At 42.3% G+C, this 23980-nt stretch overlaps 2 long non-coding RNA genes across 2 annotated transcripts in view; both read right to left on the bottom strand.

Annotated features, from left to right (window-relative positions):
- Positions 1-23980, bottom strand: part of LOC307226641 — a 441096-nt gene that overhangs the window by 140529 nt on the left and 276587 nt on the right. The window lies entirely within an intron of this gene.
- Positions 841-6205, bottom strand: LOC307213061. The gene is made up of 3 exons (XR_013837369.1): positions 6062-6205; positions 1809-1843; positions 841-1006 (listed from the first exon to the last, which is right to left on the bottom strand). It is a non-coding gene; the product is annotated as an uncharacterized lncRNA (long non-coding RNA).

Below are 23980 nucleotides of genomic sequence, written 5' to 3'. Positions count from 1 at the left end.
AACACTGTGATGGAAGCCAGAGTGCACAGAAACGCTGTTTACCTTTCCACTGCAGTGGTACCTGTTTATCTACTTGCACTGGTGTGCTTTCGATCTGCTAGGTTGGCAGAAGCTGGGACAGAGCAACAGGAGCTCACCACTATTGCACGGATTCAAACTGCTGACCTTCCGATTTGCAAGCCCAAGAGGCTCAGTGGTTTAGACCACTGCACCACCCACATCCCTATATTTTATGAGTGGGGTGGGGTTAAATATTCATTTTATTCTGATTTTTGTACTTGGGTTTAATGCTTGTTTCACTTTGTAAGTCACTTGGTGTCAGTTTTAACAAATGACAAAATAATATACTAATGAACTGAGTGCTGTCTTTTTGGGCGGGTACTGAATTTAGCATACTGGTTTGAACCAGCCAGCCAGTCTTTTGCCTGTGCATCTGTGGGCCATTTTAAATGGAAGCACTAGGTGGTTCACACAACATGGTAAGGCAAACTATGGCTTACCATGCAGGTGTTAATGTGCAGACTCCCAGAGAGGAGCTCGCAGCCATTTTGCTTTTCCTTGGACTTTTCCACACCTGCACCACCCTGAGCCATGTCAAGATTTGGCTTAGCATGTCATCTGAACCTGGTTCCACTTTTTCCTTGCTAACCACAAGCTGTGGCTTAACTTAGTGTGGCACAGGAGTAACAAAGACCCAGGAGCAAAGTAGATGTGAGCTCCAGAAACCTGAATATTTGAGGCACACTGGTAAACTATGATTTGGTTTACCATGTCAAGGAAACCAGGCCACTATGGTGAACTAAAAAGCCCTCTCAGGACAATTTCTCTGTCAGGTGTGTAAACCTTTATTAAAACAAAAAAGAATATTATCTGCTAATTTTCTAATTTTGACTTTTGCATATGCAGTTTTAGGATGCCGGACATCTTCGTATCCAGAAGCTTCTTTCTAAAAGCTGAGAAGTCAAATCTTTTTGGCTTCAGTGTCATCTCAGGATTTCCTGCTTCACTGTAAAGGTAACCAACAAGTAGCTGCACACAGAGAAACATACAATTCTGCAACCATTATAGCATTTCCTGCCCAATGTTCCTATCAGAAAGAGCTAATAACTCTCTCTCTCTCCCCTGTCCCTGAACAAAAGTAAAAGTCAGACTGAAAGTTATGTTTGCACGACAATTTCCTTAGTAAATGTAGTTATAAAAAGTGGACTAAAGAGGGCAGGAGATACTCTTTGGAGGAAAAAAAGTGCAAGTGGCTGCATAGTCAGACTGGATGAGGAAACAATAATATACATTGCAATATATGATAAAGTGATTTATTTTCAATAAAAATCTGTAAAACTGCTTTAGTTACTTTGACATCTTGATTAACTGAGTTTCAAAGATATCTGTATGTGTTGAACCTTCTTCATGCTGATTGTTTCTAATACTTTATTGCATCTGGTATTGAATATGTATGCATTTTAAAAAAAACAAATACGAAAGCATCTGCCCTACTGTAGTTTTACTGGATTTGTCAGGGACAAAGTAGATTAATTTTAGGCCTCAGCCAGGCAACATTTCTGTGACAGTAAATGAAATCCAGGGTCCTTCACTGTTCATTTCCCACCCACTATCTTATTCTTTAGGCATTATTAGATGGTGATATGGTCAGGAAGAAAAATCCATTTCCTCCAATATCATTGAATTCCTAAAAACAAAAAAAACAACAACAAAATACCCTACCAACAGCACCACCCTAGAAAGTTTCTATATGTGTCATTTGGTGGATGGGGGGGGGGGGAGAGAGAGAGAGAGGGAATGAAGTTTACCTTGAATTAGTATAGAATCTACTCCTTTTCAGATCCTGTAAGAAGAATAAAAAATTGTGTAGGTTTGTATTTGTATCCTGGGGAGTTCTGTAATAACATCTACGTGACTTTTAACAGCTTTGTCCATCAGTAATATATCCAGTACAGTGGTACCTCCGGTTGCGGACAGGATCTGTTCCAGTCGGATCCCGAGGTTTTCACAACCAGAGGTGCCTGTTCTGCACATGCACGCAGTGCACTAGAGTGCTTCTGCGCATGTGCGCGGCACGGTAGAACGCTTCTGTGCATGCATGCACGACAAAACCTGGAAAAATACTTCTGGGTTTGCTGCGAGTGTATCCCGAAGGATACGTAACCAGAGGTGCACGTAAGTAGAGGTACCACTGTATCTACAAATATGGCTTCCTTTTTCCATCATCTTTCAATTTGTTATTCTAGTGTGTCTCATAAGCCTTTCACACAGCACTAATTAAACACCATCTTGAAACTATACCACCAGAACACTAACTGCGTTTCTGCAAAATGGGATCCTCATAACAGAGGGTCCTGGTTGTGCGTGGGACCCAAGAACTCACCTGACAGGGTTAAAATGGGGGGGAGGAGCAAGAAGTCCTGGCCATTTCCCTGGGATCATGCCAGGCAATTTTAGCCAATAACCAGTGGGTGGCATGATCCCAGGGGCTTTAAAAATGGCAGCGTGATGCAAGCAGGGGCACTTGCTTCACACGGCTGAACACCTGCCCACCCTCCCTAGTTTAGGTAGAGTCGCTTGGCCTTGCTTTTGTTTGGGTTGCCTGTTTTGGAACAGGGGCTGGGTAGGAATTTTCCCATTTGGCAGATTGACCTTAGCCATTTGGTTTTCACCTACCCCTTAGCAAATCGTCTCAACTTGTAAGGTGGTGGTTAGGCATTGGCTCAGTTGGATTGTGGGGGAGGGGAGGTGCGGCCATCACCTGCCCCTCCAGGAGCTGGGTATTCCATTAAAGGAATCTGGGAGTCCTCTGCTCCTGTGAAGAACAGTTTTCTTTTCTTTTTTAAAGAAATGGGGCTTCAGTAGCTCTGGCTGCTGCCATCAGCACATGCCTTGGTCACGTCAAGGTTGGGCTTCCACAATGCACTCTGTATGGTGCTGCCTTTGAAGACTGTATGGAACCTTCTATGGTGTAATACACAGCTGTAATGGAGCAGGCTGTGTGCAGAGCACATAAGTCCCATTTTGCACCAATTTTCCTGGCTCCCCACTGGTTTCTGGGCACAATGCAAAAAGTTGGTTCTGAGCTTTTATGCTGTAAATTTTCTGATATCAGAATATGTTAGGAACCATGTTTTGCTATATCAGGAGTGGGAGACTCCCTCCCCCCCCCCCCGATTGGGGGTTATATTCCCATCTTGCTGATCTTCCAGTAGTGGACAGGACCAGAAACAAAAGTAACAAATGTAAAATTTACCATTGTGCAGTAAACAATTTTGTATACCTGTTTTCACGCCCCTTTTTCTCTATCCTCCAGCTAGGGAATTAAGATAGATTAACAGAGTTCAAAGACACATTCCAGTCAGGCCCAAACACTCAAGGAAAGTATGAAGCAGCAATGGTGAATGGTGTGGCCCAGGAAGAACAGATGTGGTGTGTGGGTGTGGGTGTGGGTGTGTGTGAGAGAGGTTGCTAATGACTTGTGAGCATCTCTTCAATATTAAAGAACTTTGTGACAACTTTGAGTGCTTCACAACAATCTCTTCTGTGACTGATTCTTTTCAAGACTGCAGCTCTGCCCATTGCCTTTTCTTTGAAGCAAGTCCCATAATGACTATGTGAAAGATGGTGGAATCAGAGCCTGGAATCATTTAAAAAGAAAGAAAGGAAAAAAGAACTTGGATATGAACTATATTTATTAGTTTTGGGGATGACTCCATGAGTGCATATCTTTGACCTTGCTAACAGTTTTTGAAATATCAAGGCTATTTCCTCTTTGGAAGAAATGGAGGCAGTGAGAGATTTTACCTTCTTGTGCTCCATGATCACTGCAGATGGTGACAGCAGTCATGAAATTAAAAGATGCCTGCTTCTTGGGAGAAAAGCAATGACAAACCTAGACAGCATCTTAAAAAGCAGAGACATCACCTTGCCGACAAAGGTCCATATAGTTAAAGCTATGGTTTTCCCAGTAGTGATGTATGGAAGTGAGAGCTGGATCATAAAGAAGGCTGATCACAGAAGAATTGATGCTTTTGAATTATAGTGCTGGAGGAGACTCTTGAGAGTCCCATGGACTGCAAGAAGATCAAACCTACCCGTTCTGAAGGAAATCAGCCCTGAGTGTTCACTGGAAGGACAGATCCTGAAGCTGAAGCTCCAATACTTTGGCCACCTCAGGAGAAGAGAAGACTCTCTGGAAAAGACCCTGATGCTGGGAAAGATTGAAGGTACAAGGAGAAGGGGATGACAGAGGACGAGATTGTTGGACAGTGTTCTTGAAGCTATGAACCTGAGTTTGACCAAGCTGTGGGAGGCAGTGGAAGACAGGAGTGCCTGGCGTGCTCTGGTCCATGGGGTCACAAAGAGTCGGACATGACTAAATGACTAAACAACAACAACAATTTCCTCTTCATTTTTACAATGTGCTGAACAGGGCCTGGGGGGGGCAGAAGGGAGGAAAATACTTCTCTGAACTAGTTGCTCTTCAACTGGAGTATTTCTTAGGCCACAGGTGGGTGAAAATTGACTGCTTATTGATAACTGAGGCCCCAGTCTTTAATCTGACTGGGTTGGGAGCCAGATTGACATGGAACGGGCACTTGGGCTGGGTGGGAATACAGGAGGTGTGCATTACATTATTATTCCAGGAAACTATAGCATGCTGTGGTCTCTTTTCAGTGCACTGGGGGCTCCTCTGAATTCCTATTGAGCCCTGTGCTCATCCCTGCCCAGGTGAGTATAGGCCCTTCATTCATGTTATTCTTGAATTCACATTATTCAGTGGATATTGTGCCTTTTGTCAACCTTACACAAAAGCCAGGCTTTCCTAGCCTAAAGTGCTCCAAAGCCATGATGGGGAGCCTGTGGCCATCTATATGTTGCTGGATTCCAGCTCTCATCAGCCCTAGCCAGTATAGCCCATGTTTTGGGATGATGGGAGATGGAGTCCAACAAGTTCATGGGAAGGGTGTTTCCACCTGCTCCACCCTTTGCCCTTGGAAGCCTTATAACAAGCTGCTGCAAGAAAGAGACTATGAGTCACATCCTGGGATGGGTGTTTCTAGGACAAAGGTGAAACTGTGAAGCTCCCTTGTTATCTTTGTTATTGGGTGCTGCATGCTATTTAAGTAATCTTGTTATATTTATAGTATCAAAAATGTGGACGTTTCTTTGGTACGTTATTATATTTTTGTTTTTGCTATGTTATTATGAAATAGTTATTCTGTTTTTATTTTGCTGGTATTAAGAAATTGTTCTTGTTTGTTTGAAACACACCCCAGTTTCTTTGTTGCAAGTTGCTTTGAACATGAGTGTATGGAACAGTCTCATAAAAATAAAATCAATGAATGAATGAACTTCTGAAGAGCCACAGGCTTCCCATCCATGCCCGCTGCATCCCTGTGTGACATCCATCTGTGGGCTAAAGAAGGGGGGGGGGACACAAGAAATAAGTTGACTGCCTACTTTAATGACAATAGCTACTCTGTCCCCCACCAGAAACCCATTCAGAGCTGCAACTCTGCATTTCTTCTTTGGCATCCCTTTGCTGTGAAAGTACTGTTCCTTTGTTGCTCATAGCCCAGTCCCAAGAGATTGTGGCTATGTGGTAGTATCATTGAGAGCATCAGAGAGTGCCAGTACCCAGTCCCAGCTTCCCCACCTTCTCATCTTTCTCCCAGTAAGCAGCATAGCTGCCAACTTTTCCATTTCTTGCAAGGAATCTTATTCGGAATAAGGGAATTTCTCTTTAAAAAAGGGAAATGTTGACAGCTATGGTAAGCAGAAGCCATACCACTGTGGGAAACTAGCAATGTGGCTCCATCCCATCAAGTGAGCCACTCTGTTAAACAGGACTCTGTTAAACATCTCACCTAGCTGTCATAACCCAACAGCTTAGCTAAGACCAGAGCTGGCCCTGCCATTAGGTGGAATGAGCTGACTACCTCAGATTACAGATGTTGAGTATCAGCAGTGAGTTGTTGGAGGACAAAGGTTTGTGAGCCACATCTCCCACTCTGGACTGCCTTAACCCAACATCAGCTGTAGCAGAAGATGTCACCTTGTCGAAGAGTCAATTACCAGACTACTCAGCTTCTGAACATAGGAGAGGGTGTGGGTATATGCTATCTTCTCCTTCACTTCAAGCAGCAAATTGTTTTGGACAAACCCCAGCTAAGATACAGAGAACCAATTCATAAGATTCCAAACGGATTTCTCCCATGATGTCAGGATGTGCAGAACCTCTGAGTTCTGTTCCACTTTGGTTGGACACCTCAGATACTGGAACTGCTTGAATTGCATGTGTTGTGAGGCCTCCAGTGTAGTTGTCACCCATATACTATGCCTGTAGGCATTGTGGAGTGGCCTGAATTCCTTTTCGGCTTGGAATAGGTTGATGACTTGCTGTCGATGGCCATGCTGTAATTACAGCACTGCTTTTTAAAAAAGCGTCAGGATCGTATCTCAGAACACTGGATGTCAACCGATACACCCTGCAACAAGTTATGGGTGTGAACGACAACCAAATGTATGACTATGGTATCAGATTGCAACCACGGTTATTCTGGCACAGGTTACCAGGTTATCAGTGGAGGGAATTTCAAAAGAGCTGCAGAACACTTGGGCTAAATGTCCTACTTTGTCAGATGACAGCCTTGGGAAAGAGATAGGAATGAAAGCCCTGATCTGCTCAAGTGCTTCCTAACTTTTCTGCAGAAGTTTAAAGACTGAAAATATACTGCTTAAATTAAAGGAAGAAATCATATTCTCAGGACGCCAGTTGCTTTGCCAGATTCCAGGTTCTTCTTCAATTTAGCAACCCTGAAGATCCATTTGCCTTTTACTAATTTACTAGCTAGCTTTCTAATAAGTGAAATTGTATGTAAATGGATGCTATTTTGGGAGAATTTACTATGACATTTATAGTTAATCACTGTCTTAGGAAGTTTGGATTTGACTTTCCACTATTTTTTTTTTTTCATTAATCAGGAATTTTAACTAGCAGCTAAAGTTTCTGGTTTCATATCAGCAGGAAGCAATTGAATTATAAGTGGTGTTTAGAAAACATAAAGATATGTGATATTTAATTTAATGCATGTTTACCAAGGAGATTGAATTAAGCCGATACAGTGCCAGCTTCTATAAGTCCAGGAACAAGGTCCTGTTGCATAGGGATATCTGTTGGCTATGGCAGATGGAGTTCCATAATTGCACGAAATGTTTTCCTTGGCATTTCTGATAATGGGCAGTCTCCTTTGAATGCCCCAGATGACCTTTTGATGGAAGATTCATTCTGATTTGCTTGTAGAAAGCTTATGCAAGCCATGCTAGTAGGGGCTGATGGGAGCTAGAGTCTAAACATCTAAAGCATCATAGGTTATCTGCCCCTGCTCTCTATATTTTTGATTACAGGTAGGTAGCCGTGTTGGTCTGCCGTAGTCGAAACAAACTAATAAAAAAAAATCCTTCCAGTAACACCTTAGAGACCAACTAAGTTTGTTATTGGTATGAGCTTTTGTGTGCATGCACACTTCTTCAGATACACTGAAACAGAAGTCACTTATATATAGTGAGAGGGTGGGGAGGGGTATTACTCAGAAGGGTGGTGGTAATGGGTGATTGGCTGATAGGTGTGGTAAACCTGTTGACAACTGTTAACGACTGCAATTGGTCCTACAAGAAAAAGCAAGGGGTGAGATGGCTAAAAATAACTTTTTCATGTATAATGAGATAAGAATCCAATGTCTCTATTCAGATCAGGTCTCTCCATGGTTTTAAGCTTGGTAATAAGTTGCAGTTCAGCAACTTCTCTTTCCAGACTTTGAAAGACAAAGTCTGATAGAGAGGCCTGAGAGTCTACATCCCTGTTTTAACAGTTCAACCTGCAAACTCTCTATAAACCACAATAGTTGGGTTTAAGTTGGTTTGGTCTATTTGATGCCCACTCTAGCCTGCCAACATTCCATTACCCAAGGGCAATGATGGCCACACTCACACCCTACATTTAAAGAACTATGGTGCCACTTTTAGCAGCCATGGCTTCCCCAAAGAATTCTGGGACTTGTGGTTCATAAGGGTGCTGAGAGTTGTTAGGAGGGCTCGTATTCCATTCCCAGAGCCACAACTCCCAGAGTTCCCCGTGCAGAGCACATTGATTCTGAGAATTGTAGCTCTGGACAGGGAACAGAGGTCTCCTAACAACTCTCAGGAGCCTTGACGAACTGCAGCTCCCAGAATCCTTTGAGGGAAGCCATGGCTGTTAAAAATGGTGTGCTTTAAATGCATGGTGTGGATGTGGCCAATATGCATACCCAGTTTTAAGGTGGTGAGTCGAACAGCGATGAGAAAATGGGATTAGGAGGACAAGCTGCTATCAGCAGCCCACCAGGTTTGCAAGCTCTCCAAGTCAGGATTCATTTTCTTTATTGACAACAGAAAGTAGATACCTTTAGATAAACCCAGGAGCTAATGAATAAATAATGAGGCTTAATGAATAATTTAATCCCAGTACTAGAATGCCTCTCTCTCCCTTTTTAAAAATAATATATATATATATATATATATATATATATATATATATATATATATATATTATCTGTGGAACTGCAAAATACCAGAGTGTGGTTTTGTGAAATGGAATGGTACTGCAGGGTTAAAGTTACATTTCACAATAAGCGGGGGATAGGACTCTCTCACCCATCCCTTTTCTGATTGTGATATAATGGAAATGTCAAATTTGGCATAATAAACCAGGGGAAAAGTATATAAAGTGACAGAGGTGGTTTTTACTTTAGGGTGAAAGAAGAGACCTTGGCCCTTTCCCCAAGGCTTTGCGTGTTCCTTCTGCTGCCAAGCAAGGAATGAAATGATGCCAGGTATATCCAGTTAAGACTCTCTAGCCCTGCACAGATCTCTTGGGAGTTTCTAAAATTATCCTAGCACATGGGCAAGCCGCAAGAGCAATGCTTCTGCTGTATGCAATTTGGCTTTGGTATACTGAGGGCATTTCCTTAGTATCTTCTGTATGGAGGAAAGTCTGCTGGAAGTTGCACCTGGTGTGAGCCTCCAACGTACTTTTAAGAGCCAGGAGAGAAGTACATTTTTATATTTCACTTGGGAATGCGCTCAGCAATCTTGTGGTTTTCGTCACAGAGCCCATGCTGCTCTCTGCTGCAAACATACACCCAATTTAAGCAAGGTACTCAACAGTCTAAATTGCTTACTCATCCTGAATTTCACAGCCAGGTTGCCATTTAAATTGAACTCACGGCCATTACATTTCTCCCATTAGAACTCTTAAATAGCTATAGTACCTGAGTAATGGGTGAACCTCCACTCTGAGAAGAAATGGACTCTTCAGATGGAGCAATTCTCTATCGCCACCCCCCCACACACTAAAAACTGTTATCCTGAACCTAATAACAAGATCCATTGAAGCATGCCATACTTCCAATGGCATCAGTGAGAGCACAAGAGGTCTAACCACCACATCTCAAAGGCCATGCAAGTTGCCCTAGTACCTGCAACAATGTCCTGGGCACTTTGAGAAATGCCCCTTTCCAAAGGTATTTGAGTCCATTTTCCTGGAAAAGACATGTCCCAAAGCACCCAATATCCTGGCACGCTTTTATAGCAGTGTGGAAGACACGAGAAGCCTCCTTTCTTCCACTTCTGCTACTGCCATGCCTACCACTACCAGCCAACCAAGTCATGCCAGGTATCTATGATTGCTTCTTCTCCTGCTTAGGTTAAGTTACAGCTAGGGTTTTTCTCTCTCTTAAAAAATGTTTAGGGGTACTCTCATTTTGACTCAAGAAAATCACAATTTATAGTTCAAATCGGGGGAAATAAATACAGTAAATGGACAAAAGTACAAAGAACATGCATTACCTTATATTACACAGCTGACAGCTCACAGTAACTTCCACACTGCTTCACACATTAAACGCTCGCTTCCACCTGAGACTCAGGAAACACCGTGATAGGAAATGAGGCTGCCGTCGGGGGTAGCAACAAAACTGATGATTCACCAATAGATTCACAAAATGTTTAGGGGTACGCGTACCCCTAAGTCCCCCCAGAAAAAAGCACTGGTTACAGCAAACTTCTGTGACTTCACTACACTTGGGTATTTTATTTCAGTGCACATAGATCTATGATATGTTACTTCTAACTGCTATAACAACAGAATGTTATTAGCGTTCAGTTCGCCATGTTTTTGTACACAAAGCTGCCAATAAAATTCTCACCCAGGATTTCAGACTCAAAAGGCTGGTTTCAAAGACTGAGCAAAGTGAAGGGAGACAATAATACTCTTCTATTCAGCAAGCATATTCTGTGTAAAGTATTATTTCTTTGAGTAAATGATCTCCTAACTTTCCTTGTTACAGGTTTGTTTGTTTTTTTGCAAATGTTACACAAGAATTATTTTGCTGCAGTGAAACCCCCTATATTTTCCTCTATATGTTTAAAATATTAAAGCCATGCACAGAGGTAAATCCTCCTTACAGTATATGGCAAATTAGGCAAGCAGTTTCTCAAAACAATAATGAGTTGCTTGGTATATAAATCCCCTCACCTACTGAGCTAAAAATGAATGCTATAAATTATATGCAACTTTCCCACCATGTACTTGTAAAGATTTCTAATACTTTGCATTTATTTACATTTGGATTTCAATAATTTTTGAATTTTCAGAATTATTTCTGTTCATGGATATTGGGCAAATAATGCATTTGTGTTTTTGTGGGGCTCGTTCACGAAACCAACAGAGAAGCTGAATTAAGATTGCTGCAGAAGTGAGCAGTGTTAGCTTCAAAGTGATTGAAAATAGCATGGAATTAAATTGACTTTTCTCCATTATAACTAGTGTGTGTGTATTTTATATTTAATAGTACCTTGGAAGTGGACTCAATCTGTGAGTCAGAAAGATGAGCTGGATAACTGGTAAATTTCTAGACAACCAATTGTGTCCATGTCCATCACTGGAGAATGAAAGTGGGCAGTCTGGCAGTGAGGTGGTAAGGCATTGCTTGTGACCTACCTAAAGGATGCTTTCTGCAGATTGCATGAGAAAAAGGTGAATGATGATAAAGGAGAAATGGTAAATGGTGAGAAATGAGAAATTACCTCATACCCAGAATAAAGAAAAGTCAAGCAATTAGCAAAAAGGTTATATTTATAACCAAGAAGAACTTGTGCCAATCAAACCAAAGAAATGTGGGCAGGTATAATCTGTACAATCAGGCACGAAATCTTGTGCTTGGCTCTAAGAGTCACCCCAGATGAACACCATCACCCAAGCAGGCATGATGCTAGGCAAATAGCATCTTCCTCTAGGGACATAGCTGTCAACTTACAGATTTGAAAATAAGGGACCAGCAGCCTTGAAAATAAGGGATCAGCAGCCAAAATAAGGGATTTTCCCAGCACAGGTATGTTCAACTTCTGAGCCCCTCCAAGCCAAAGACAGAAAGCCCAGCCAGCAGCCAAACAAAGCCTCAAGCAGTAGTTCTCACAGCCAAGCAACCTGGCAAAGGGGATGCAGCAAGGAAAACCACCATCACCTCTCCGCTGGGAAGTGCTGAGCAAAGACGAGTCCCCAGGCAAAGTGGCCAATTTGATCGGCATAAGGCATGCAAGCTCCATCCCCCAGTCATTCTTAGACTCCTTATTGGGTGATCAACGCAGCCAAGCAACACAGTTGGAACCTCCCTCCCCCCTGGCCGGCAGGCGGGGAGGGAGAGGAGCTGCTTCCTTTGAAACCCAGGAAATTTAAGGGACATCATCAATAAGCGACAGCAGCGGGACATGGCGCTGGGATATGGGACTTCCTGCCAAATAAGGGACGGTTGACAGCTATGCCTGCTATGATGGCTGACATAGCTATGTCATGACCTGACCTTTGTCAGCATTCAACAGGTGGCACATGCCACGTCTTGGGAGCACAAAGCCAAGCTGCCACTACCACAGGTAACATGGTCTCCCAAGCCAATTGGCAATAGGAGGAGCACCCTGATGTTAATTCAACTGGGTTGGCCTTAATCTGGCTGTTGCCTGTCAGCAGAAAAGTGGATTTTAACAAGGTGAGTACCACCATGCCTTGGGGTGCCCACCTTGTTAAAATCCACTTTCCTGCTGACAGGCAACAGCCAGATTAAGGCAAACCCAGTTGAACTAACAGCAGTGTCAAATAGGCGATGATGATGGTGATATCCCCAAAGGCCACTCAAGAGAGCAACCCCACCCAAATTTCCACATGGCGATTGGCAAAGACCTGCACCACTCAGAGGGCGAGATGTTGCTAAGAGATGAAGAGGAAGTTCTTGTGTGAGGGATCTCCTTTTTTAGGAGATCAGCAAGAGGCCACACAGGGAATCCCTTATCCTCCTCCCTTCAGGAGGAAGAAGAGTTTAGATTTGATATCCCGCTTTATCACTACCCTAAAGAGTCTCAAAGCGGCTAACATTCTCCTTTCCCCTCCTCCCCCACAACAAACACTTTGTGAGGTGAGTGGGGCTGAGAGACTTCAAAGAAGTGTGACTGGCCCAAGGTCACCCAGCAGCTGCATGTGGAAGAGTGGAGACGCAAACCTGGTTCACCAGATTATGAGTCTACCGCTCTTAACCACTACACCACACTGGCTCTCAAACCTTCCTTGTCTAAGTGGTGGGGTAAATTCACCCCCAACTAAAGACTGGAGGCTGCATAATGAAGGAATATGATCTCTCAGCCTCACACAATTCAGCACAGCACAAGATACATTTCATATCGAGGCTCTGTACTGTGCACACACATTCATAGGTCTCATCCTAGTTCTCCTTCACTCTATGTGGAATTGCATGTTGTGGATTTAGCACAGCTTGGGGTGGCAACATGTCCCAAGTGCACAATTGTGCCGTGTTTCTGGTAGGCATTTTACCATTGCACATGCCATAACTGTAGTGTTTTACAGTGCTTTTAGTGCTTCAATTCCAAACATGCCCATGTGTGGCATAATTTGATTTGTGGCCAACTTTTGCCCTTCAGTTTTATATCCAACCTACAGTAAGCAATCACAGACTAGTGTGGGGCTATCTCCTTTGATCTTCAGCATGCTCAATCTGCTTCCCACTGTGCTGGCTCACAATTTCATTTTAATAGTTAAGTAGTTTGGACATCATTAAAAGAACTGTGTCTGGAGGCAGTGATATGGTGCTGATCAGTTTGTAAAGCAATTCCATGGGAAAAGTTCACAGTTCTAGCCAGATATGATATGGGGGAAGAGTCTCATTAAAAACAACTTTTAGAAAACCCTCCCTCCTCTCCTATGAATGAATTAAGAATAAGAATAATTTCTAGAGATGCAGTCCTCTATTAATTAATCATTTTCCTTGTAATACTATTCTTCTTTTTTCTGCTTTTGTTCAGATCTTCCAGACTTGTGCTTTAAGTAGCATCTGAGATTTTGATATACGATGCATCAGGATTAAATGGAAACACTTCATTGTGGATGTTTCTGAGGCTGAAGGTTTGGTCAATGTGGCCCACAGGACCCCATCTTCTGCTGTCCCTCTTGACAAGGTCTTGCAAAATGAATTCATAAAACCATGTTATCCTGCCTCAATCTTTGCTGCACTTCTGGTTGGTTGTCTGCAACAACCAGCCCTATAATTACACATCAGTCACTTTGCTTTACTACAATGGGAAAGGGTATGTGATACAGGAATTGAACTCCAGTTAGTGGCTGCTTCAGTGTGCTGCTAGAACACCACCCAGCACCCCCTGTTTACATGTGGATCTGGCACTGGAGGTTGCACTGCTTTGCCCTAATGTTTTGCCAGGCTCCAGGCTCAGTTCCTTCTGTTTGCTGCTGCTGTTCCAACGTGATACAATATTTGCGTATCCCTCTTTAGGAGACCCCTGCCTTGGGCTTCTGTTTCTTCCCAGCACTGTTCCTGCAATTTACACTGAGCTGTCCTGGGAAGGCTCTCTTCTAAAAAAAAGTGTAGTGTCTGAGTCCGGCAGCAACTCTCAATAAAAGTGGGCTAAGAGATCACTGCAAATCTCTTGTTGATTAGCTGGATTGTAAATGAACACATAAATACCTATAGCAGAGTTTCTGAAAGGTGGAGAAGGAGAAAAGAGAAAGGCTTAGCTTCAGAAGTCTGTTACTATAAATTAAATGTAAATGGCCTATTTCTGATGCCTCTCCCATTCTCCTTTGTGCATAGGTTGGACTGCTTGCAGATCGAACAATCTGCAGTTTCTTGTTACAATTCACGATGAGATGCTGTGGTTTTTCCCAACAGTTTATTTACAGACCAGGACACTAAACCATAGTTTAATGATTTGATTCAGTGTTTTTTAAACTTGGGTCTCCAGCTGTTTTTGGGCTACAATTCCCATCATCCCTGAATGCTGGTCCTGCTAGCTAGGGGTGATGGGAGTTGTAGTCCAAAAACAGCTGGAGACCCAAATTTGGGAAACCGTGACCTATAGGATCACCCCCGTCCCCTGTGGACACTCATGTTTAAGAAGCAGCATGTTATACATTGACTGTAGGGCTGCTATTCAGGAGCTAGTGAGGATGCCTGCAGCATAAAGAGTATTTGGATCCTTGATGTAATGATAACCCACAAATTCCCAAAGTGGTCTGATCACTACACCACAAAGAAATGGTTTTTTGGCCTTTGCACTACGGTACCTTTGCAACCCCTTTAACACCTGTTTATATTTTCCCACAGCTATTAACACCTCATTAACACATTCCCTAGCAGTTTTAAGTGCATTAGATTTTACTCACTAGAGGGCATCTAGGGTTGCCACCTTTTTTTCTGGAAGGAGTCCTGTGTCTTTAACACTTTCAAGACAGGCAAATGTGTGAGATCTTTCTCTGTTAGTCTGGATGCATTCACACTGCAGTTCATTCCATTTCCCTGACTGTTATTTTGTGCATTATATTTGAGGTTTCACACGACATAAAAACAACTTCTGGAGAACTAATAGAATATAATGGAATATAGTGCAAGTTTAGCTCTCATTTCTGTGTTATATGATTCTGGGGGGAAATCTGTTTGCAGCCCCCTTCACCCAGAAAATAACAGGAGTTTTGCATGGCAACTTGAAAGGATTGGAGCAAACAGTGCTTAAGCTTGGGGGAGGGGGAGAGCTAAAAGAAAGATTCAGAGTAGAGGTTGCTGGTTGATTAAAAACAAAAGGATGGTATTCAATGTCTAAAAATGGATTTGTGGTTGAAGATGGGAGATTTTAAAAAAGAAATTAATGAACATTCAAGCAAATAGTGAATTCTGGGGGGTGCCAAGAGTATATCTACTGTATACTGGTCCCTCTCGATTGGTGGCATGAAAAGCAATGGAGCGAAAGTCCCCACCCCCGTCACTCTGTTACTCCATAGCATCAAATCAGGAAACAAAAGCAGTTTTCAGTTTTTCCCCACTGTGTCGTTGTTACAGGTGAGCAACAACTTTGGCTTCTCCCCTCCCAAAAAAAGCTCAATAAAAGTTAATTTGGGGGCAGCTAAACTAAATTTGGGGGTGCTGGGCAAACTAAATTTGGGGGCGCTGGGCAGATCTTTGCACCCCGGTGGTACATATGCTAAAAACGGCTCTTCCTGGATTTACTCTGGTACCTTCTGCATGACAGGTGAATGCTCTGCCACTGAACTATGGCCCTTTCCCCACCACCGCCATGCACATTGAAATATTCATATTGATATCTAATTGTATTTTATTGCGTATTTTATTTCTTATTACATTTTATTGTTAAAATTTGAACCCCACATATTAAAAAAATACTTTAACATCTAGTACAGTGCATGACAGTTGAGCCAGTTTGGTGTAGTGGTTAAGAGTGGTGGACTCGTAATCTGGTGAACCGGGTTCGCTTCCCCGCTCCTCCACATGCAGCTGCTGGGTGACCTTGGGCTAGTCACACTTCTCTGAAGTCTCTCAGCCTCACTTACCTCACAGAGTGCTTGTTGTGGGGGAGGAAGGGAAAGAAGAATGTTAGCCGTTTTGAGACTCCTTAGGGTAGTGATAAAGTGGGATATCAAATCCAAACTCTTCTAAACAATGGGCAGAAAAATTGCTAACTGGTCTACCAAGATATTCAGCAATTCTCAAGTGGTTTGGGGCAGCTGGGATGTGTGGGGTTTGGGAAGCAGCAGTTTAGATAAAAATGGGAGAAGATGTAGTAGAAGTCATGATCCTAGGTGCTCATTCTGACCATCTGTGCTTAGGAGTCGCCCAGAATAGCATCCTAATGATGGATGTTCTTCCTAGCCATTTTTTCTCTGCAGGTATGGCTCGCCAATAAGGCACCTATAAGAACAAAACCAATCTGCTGCACTGCATGTGTGGATTAAAACTCCAACAGATGTATATCATTAGTTCCCACCCTGGGAAAGAAAATATTATGTGAAAGCCAGACGGACTACCTATAGTTCTAGTCTAGTGCAAAAATAACATGAAAGAGGAGATTTGAAAGCAAAAGGAATAGATAAGGAAGCATCAGCCGTTCAAACCCCTTAGGTATTCTACCTTCCAGTGAGCACCATCTGACTGACACACTTCTCCATATGTCGAGGAGGAGAAACAACTATTCCCAACTAACCCACGATTATGCCTTCATTATTTTCCTTTAATCTCCTCAGAGTTCCCATAGGATCTTATATTTGTTTAGATTACATGAATATCCCTAAAACAGGGCCACCTTTTGGGGCATCTCTGCAAAATACTGTTCCCTGTACATTTGCACTGTTATACAGTATATTGATTCAAGGTTGCGCTTTTAGTTCATGTGCGCTGCAACGCTAAATATATTCTTTAAAACTGTTTGCTCTTTCTTTTCCTAAAGTTGTATCTCATAACACGGTTGTTGTGGAGTCTTCCTTGAAAAAGAAAGAGGCCCCTTTTTAGGGGACAAGGATTCGTAATCAAGTCAAAAAGTTGGAGTTGGCATTAGAACTTGGAAAGATAATTTGAAAAGAAAGAGCTCTCAAATCCATTTCTTGCACTTTTGGAAGAATGAGCAGGCTATTTGACTTTGAAAGGTGAACATCAGTTTAGCTATTGCAAATAGGTTCAGATCTTTTGCTGGAAGTCTGTAATGAATTGATGCATTATCATCATCATCAACATCATCATTCATTATTTATATGCCACCCATCTGACTGGGTTGCTCCAGCCATTCTGGGCAGCTTTCAACAAATTAAAACACAGTAAGACACCAAACATTAATTAACATATACAATGGTACCTTGGTTCTTGAACAGCCTAGTTCACGAACAACTTAGAACCTGAATGTTGCAAACCTGGAAGTGAGCATTCCAGTTCTCGAATTTTTTTTTTGGAAGTCGAATATGTCCTGAGCTTCCATTTTTAATGTTGCACTTCCATTTTTAGAGAGATTGCACTGATTTGGGCAGTGGGGAGAAGCATTTTAGGGGTAGTTTTTCAACAGCCTGGAATGGATTAAACCGTTTTGCATTACTTTCTATGGGAAAGTGCACCTTGGTTTTGGAATGTTTTGGTTTCAGAATGGACTTCTGGAATGGGTTAAGTTCAAGAACCAAGGTACCACTGTACATGAATGTATTTTAGTCCATTACAAGTGGGTTCCCACAACCAAATACCACAGTGCGCAGTGCTTCTGTCTGGAGATCTAGCCAGTCCATTCCACCCCCATTCCACCTGGCATTCCCTGCTACCCCTTCTCCTTCCTCATCAACCAGTAAGCATTCCACAACCACTGAGCATGCTCATTGTCCACCAGGCTGTTTTCTTGGGTCCTCTTCTCTTTGTTTTCCCTCCCTCCTTTTTAAGTTTGTTCCGCCTTTTTCTTTTTTAAGGAGGCTAGATTACAGTGGTACCTCGGGTTACATATGCTTCAGGTTACATATGCTTCAGGTTACAGACTCCGCTAACCCAGAAATAGTGCTTCAGGTTAAGAACTTTACTTCAGGATGAGAACAGAAATTGTGCTCTGGCGGCGCGGTGGCAGCGGGAGGCCCCATTAGCTAAAGTGGTGCTTCAGGTTAAGAACAGTTTCAGGTTAAGTACGGACCTCTGGAATGAATTAAGTACTTAACCCAAGGTACCACTGTAGTGTGGTTTTTGCTGCATAATCATGAGCCTGAGACAGCTTAGATAAAAATATAGATTAGGAAATAGGTTACTTAAAAATGACCCCATTCCAGCAAACTGGAAGAACAATGCAAACTAGTGAGCAGAAACTTCCTCCAACAATTCTAACCAGTTTGATGAGGAAGTAGCTGACAGATGTGTGGGGAAATGCTTACACAGCTGCTTACTTACTGGAGTAAGCGTATTCACATGGAAACCTCTATTTCTGCACAGACCATATATTTTAAAAAGTACTAGAATTAATCTATGGTTTCTTTCATGTAGTCTGAAGCCATGTACAATTAACATATGATAACTGCAGGATTGGAGAGGGAGAGAAAGAGATTGTAGCTGTTCCTCCCATCCGCAACCTTTAAAAGTTCATTGGCTTTAGAAGGCTAGCAAAATAAAAGCCAGGAAGCAAAAGAAGTAGCACAAGCTCCACCCTACCCCACATTCTAAGAAATGCATCCATTCAGCCAGAAGCAGTGACAATGTAGCCCTTTGACCCTTTCCTTCCCTCATGATACTCAACAGGTAAAACTTGCTCTCTGTGAATAGGAGGATCATACATTTGGTGGCATGCCTTACCAAAGGCACAGAAACATAAGCCAAGAGATTTCCTGGTCAGTTGTTGCAAGTTCAGATTTCATTAGCATATGTGCAAAGTTAGGGTGCTTTTGCTGTTTTTGTTCCAGTGTGTATTGCCTTACATTGAATCTCATTTTATGTTGAATCTCATTTGGAACGATCTTTTGGAGTGATCTTTTGGAGCTCCTTGCAGTTCCTTTTTTATTTTACTATGCTGAAAATTTTGGTGTCATCAGCAAACTTTGTGACCTCACTGCACACTCCAAACTTCAGGTCATTTATGAGCAAGTAACAGCACAGGTCCCAATACAGTGGTACCTTGGTTGTTGAACTTGATCCATTCCGGGAGTCCGTTTGACTCCTGGAATGGCTCGAAAACCAAGGCATGGCTTCCGATTGGCTGCAGGAGCTTCCTGCACTCAATCAGAAGCCGCGGAAGCCACGTCAGATGTTCGGCTTTTAAAAAACATTTGCAAACTGGAACACTCACTTCCCAGTTTGCGACATTGGGGAGCGCAAATGCCCAAGTACCAAGGCATTCAGCAACCAAGGTACGACTGTAGTGATCCTTGAGGAACCCCACATCTTACAGTTGTGAGAGCTGTCCATTCATGCCTACCCTATGCTTCCTGTTCTTAAACTAGTTACTCATCCAAAAGAGGGCCTATCCTCTTATCCCATGACTGATAAATTCACACTGGAGCTTTTGGCAGGAGACTTTAAATGTGGATGCATTGTTTATGTAGACAGATGACATGACATGTGTTCTCAGTCCTTTCTTTATCCAGTGAGAAGTAGCTTTCCCCATTCATTGTTACCCCCAGGCTTAGTTGCTAAGTACTTACTGTGAATTGATGCTTAATTAACCACCCACCTCCCCAGTAACCGCTCATTGCTGCAGCAATCCAAAGTTAGTGGATCTTGGTTAAATTGCCCCATGTTTAGCAAAGCAAATATTGAAAACTTTGTTATCTTGTTAATGAGTCACATAATTTGAATTGTTGCTGAAACATTCTTCTGGTAGTACTAAAATACCACAATCATCTTTCAAGTGCTCCTGCTGTGATAATGATTGAAATACAGATTTGGACAGAGAGTTTAGGTCTTGCTGAAAGCCACCAAGCCAATTAAGATTTGAGATGAAGCCTTAAATGCAAAAGGCAACTGTCAGCTCTAGATTTTTAAATGGGAGGCAGACGTTGCTAGCCATTTATTTGTTTACTCTTTTTTAGGTCGTATTTAAATTTTATTTTATTTTATGCCACTGTGTAGAATTGCAGGCTGGTTCACATTTAAAAAAATGGGAGAAACCCAATGAAATCCTTCCCTGCAGGAGACCCACTGGAATTAGCACAATGTTGGCCCAGTATTTCAATGGCTTTAGTACAGGAGATGTCCCTCAAGGATTTTTTCCTTGGTTTTGTTCATATCATTATGAAATTATATTTATGTCTCTATATCTTGCCTCTTGACCAAGACAGCATGCAACATGAATTAAAAACAAGTGATGCAACAAATAAAGTTAAAATAAATTAAGACAGCATCAGAGAATCCAGTTTAGAACAGCAGCAAAAGATCAAATCAAAAACTGCCTGGGAAAATAGTGGTGTCTTCATTTGACTTCTGAAAGCCACAAAGAAGGGTGCAAAAGGAAAAGGAAAACCCACATGTGATATAGTTCTGCCTTTGGTTTTGCACCTGCTCCTCTTCAGAGGGTGGTGGAAACCACTGAGTTTGCCTCCTCAAGAAGTAATGGTGACCACCAGCTTGGATGGCTTTAAAATAAGATTAGAAGGATCCATGAAGGATAAGGCTATCAATGGCTATTTGCTATGTTCCACTTACATTGTCAGAAGCAATATGAGCTTCTAGATCAGCCACTGGGAATCACAGGTAAAGAGACTGCTTAGGTCCTGCTCTTGGGCTTCCCAGGACATCTGGTTGGCACTATGACAACAGGGTGCTGGATTAGATGGGCCTTTGGTCTGAACCAGCAGGGCTCTTCTATGGCACCCTTAAAAGGACCTTAAATGAAGCTTGTAACTGTCAAGCAGATTTGTATAGGAGCAAGCAATTATTCAGCCAGACCATTTAGAACTTATTTTCCAGAACCAAACTGGTAGCTAGTGAAGTTAAGTGCTGATGAGATATGTTGCCAACTGTCCAAACCAGTAACAGCCTTGCTGTTGTATTCTGAACAAATTGAACTTTCAGAACAGTCTTCAAATGCATACACAAGTAAAGGGCAGTTATCAAGATGTTATCGGGCATGAATAACCATGGCTCGCTATGTGTATTGGATCAAATGTGTTTTGGGACAGTCCGATGGTCATCATGATGACCATGAAGACCTGGGCCAACCCGGACAAAAAGGGCATTGGCCTGAATGTTGATATTTTCCAGGACTAAGAACCTGAAATCTGGCAACACCAGGTCTGAGACTATCGCTAGCATCCCAGCTCAGGAGTCAGAAAAACCACAGAAAATTTACTTCCCTGCCTACCAACCTAAGTTTTCATTGAAGTAAAACGCAGTGGGACACAGTTGGGCACAGATGTATCACTAATTTCACTTAACTGACAATAGAAACGTCATGAAATTGGGTGTGCCAAATATGGGTGCCATTTGATCATGAGGACAGGGTCATGCTCCATCTACAGCCAACACGTGTTTATATAGGATTTTTTAAAAACCACTTATTTAAAGATGTCTGTCCTGTCCTTCTAGCACCCATGCAATATTTGGGGCATAATTAAATGGTCAAACTTAATGATTCTCAAGGACCTTTCCTTTGTCAGGCTGATTCTTGTCAAAATGGCTTTGAAACTATCCTGTGGTCTATGCTTGCAAAATAATCTCAGTTTGTAGTTTTGCATTAAGGTTTTATATATATCACAATGACTATGCAAAAGCCTTTGACTGTGTCGACCACAGCAAACTATGGCAAGTTCTTAAAGAAATGGGAGTGCCTGATCACCTCATCTGTCTCCTGAGAAATCTCTATGTGGGACAAGAAGCTACAGTTAGAACTGGATATGGAACAACTGATTGGTTCAAAATTGGGAAAGGAGTATGGCAAGGCTGTATATTGTCTCCCTGCTTATTTATCTTATATGCAGAATTCATCATGCGAAAGGCTGGGCTGGATGAATCCCAAGCCGGAATTAAGATCGCCGGAAGAAATATCAACAACCTCAGATATGCAGATGACACAACCTTGATGGCAGAAAGTGAGGAGGAATTAAAGAACCTTTTAATGAGGGTGAAAGAGGAGAGCGCAAATATGGTCTGAAGCTCAACATCAAAAAAACGAAGATCATGGCCACTGGTCCCATCACCTCCTGGCAAATAGAAGGGGAAGAAATGGAGGTAGTGAGAGATTTTACTTTCTTGGGCTCCCTGATCACTGCAGATGGCAACAACAGTCACAAAATTAAAAGACGCCTGCTCCTTGGGAGAAAGGAGATGGCAAACCTAGACAGCATCTTAAAAAGCAGAGACATCACCTTGCCAACAAAGGTCCGTATAGTTAAAGCCATGGTTTTCCCAGTAGTGATGTATGGAAGTGAGAGCTGGACCATAAAGAAGGCTGATCGCCGAAGAATTGATGCTTTTGAACTATGGTGCTGGAGGAGACTCTTGAGAGTCCCATGGACTGCAAGAAGATCAAACCTATCCATTCTTAAGGAAATCAGCCCAGAGTGCTCACTGGAAGGACAGATCATGAAACTGAGGCTCCAATACTTTGGCCACATCATGAGAAGAGAAGACTCCCTGGAAAAGACCCTGATGTTGGGAAAGATGGAGGGCACAAGAAGAAGGGGACGACAGAGGACGAGATGGTTGGACAGTGTTCTCGAAGCTACAAACATGAGTCTGACCAAACTGCGGGAGGCAGTGGAAGACAGAAGTGCCTGGCGTACTCTGGTCTATGGGGTCACGAAGAGTTGGACACGACTAAACGACTAAACAACAACAACAATATATCACAATCATCATCTTATTTTCTTGTATTTTCTGGCACAGCTATCAGTCAGTAAAAGGAAATGAGCAGATTTTGAATAACAGTCAAAGAAAATTGGGCTAGTTTTTCAGCCTAAATACCTTTGGATTTACAAAGACAGCTCATAGACAAAGGGGACACAAGCAAAATTCACTGCAATAGATTTCTCCATTCATAATGACAGGAACATCTCTCTCAATATTACTTAGCTAATGAAGGAATAGATCTGCTGTGAAGTTCCTGGGAGGCTCATTTTCTTGAGTACAGTAGTAAAAGTTAGCTGATGAATGACCTAAACTGCTTAATGTTTCTACTTATAACTTCTGAGCAGCAAGGCGTATCTAGGAGAGTACTGAAGGAGCTATCCTCAGGAGGCCCCAGTGTCCTTGTAGGTTGTCAGAGTCAATGAGCCAGGTTTATTTCAAATGGCTCCTTAAATGAACATTTATTTTGTGCCAGTAACACGTTTTTGATTAACAGCTCCTTTTGACTAATTTGCTTCCCAAAACAGCCCAATAAAGGACTCGTTTAAAACATAATTAAAAGCATGTTATTGCTAGTAGTTAATACTGATTAAAACAGGCATTAAGACAATTATCGTTGAAGGAAAGTAAGCACCCTGTAGTTAGTACGGGATCCATGCTTACCATTTCATCCATGGCATATACAGGAATGGGCTGCTTCCTTTTCTTGGTATAACCACCTCAACATTTTCTCTCTCTCTCCCCCCCCCATCTCTTTTAACAACCCACTGGTTTTGAAGCATTTATCATGTATTTTGGATATAAGATGAATATAGCGAAATGACCAACTTTAAATTCGGGTCACTGCTAATGTTACCTTTCCCCACATGTGCTTTGCAAAGGCATCCAAGGAATCATCTAGGAAATGGATATGAATGATCTTCTGTTCGGTGTCAGTAAGTAGGAAATGAATAGAAGACTATGATGAGGTTCCAAGAAGTCTGCAACACGCAAATCTCATGCTTGTTTCTGAACACTACTGCATGATAAAGGCCTGCATCTTCAACCCGTTTCCAGACTGCTTTAATAAAGCACATTTTGAAATGGGACTAGAGAAGCATTGGGAAGCATAAAGTTCCCTTGAATGGTTGTCAGGCATACTCAAGCTGTGTCCATATGGCATCTTCTCCTGGTGACTGTAGTGGTGAATTATTAAGTGGTGGAAGAATGCACCTCTAGAATGCAGGAGCAGTCAACATGTAGGTTTTTCCCCGGGGTCACTAATCTGAATTGGATTG

The sequence above is a fragment of the Podarcis cretensis genome (genome assembly GCF_951804945.1).
Source record: "Podarcis cretensis genome assembly, chromosome: 1".
In the NCBI taxonomy this organism is placed as follows: domain Eukaryota; kingdom Metazoa; phylum Chordata; class Lepidosauria; order Squamata; family Lacertidae; genus Podarcis; species Podarcis cretensis.
Note: the sequence above shows the minus strand (reverse complement) of the source record. Positions and strands in the feature narration are given on the sequence as shown.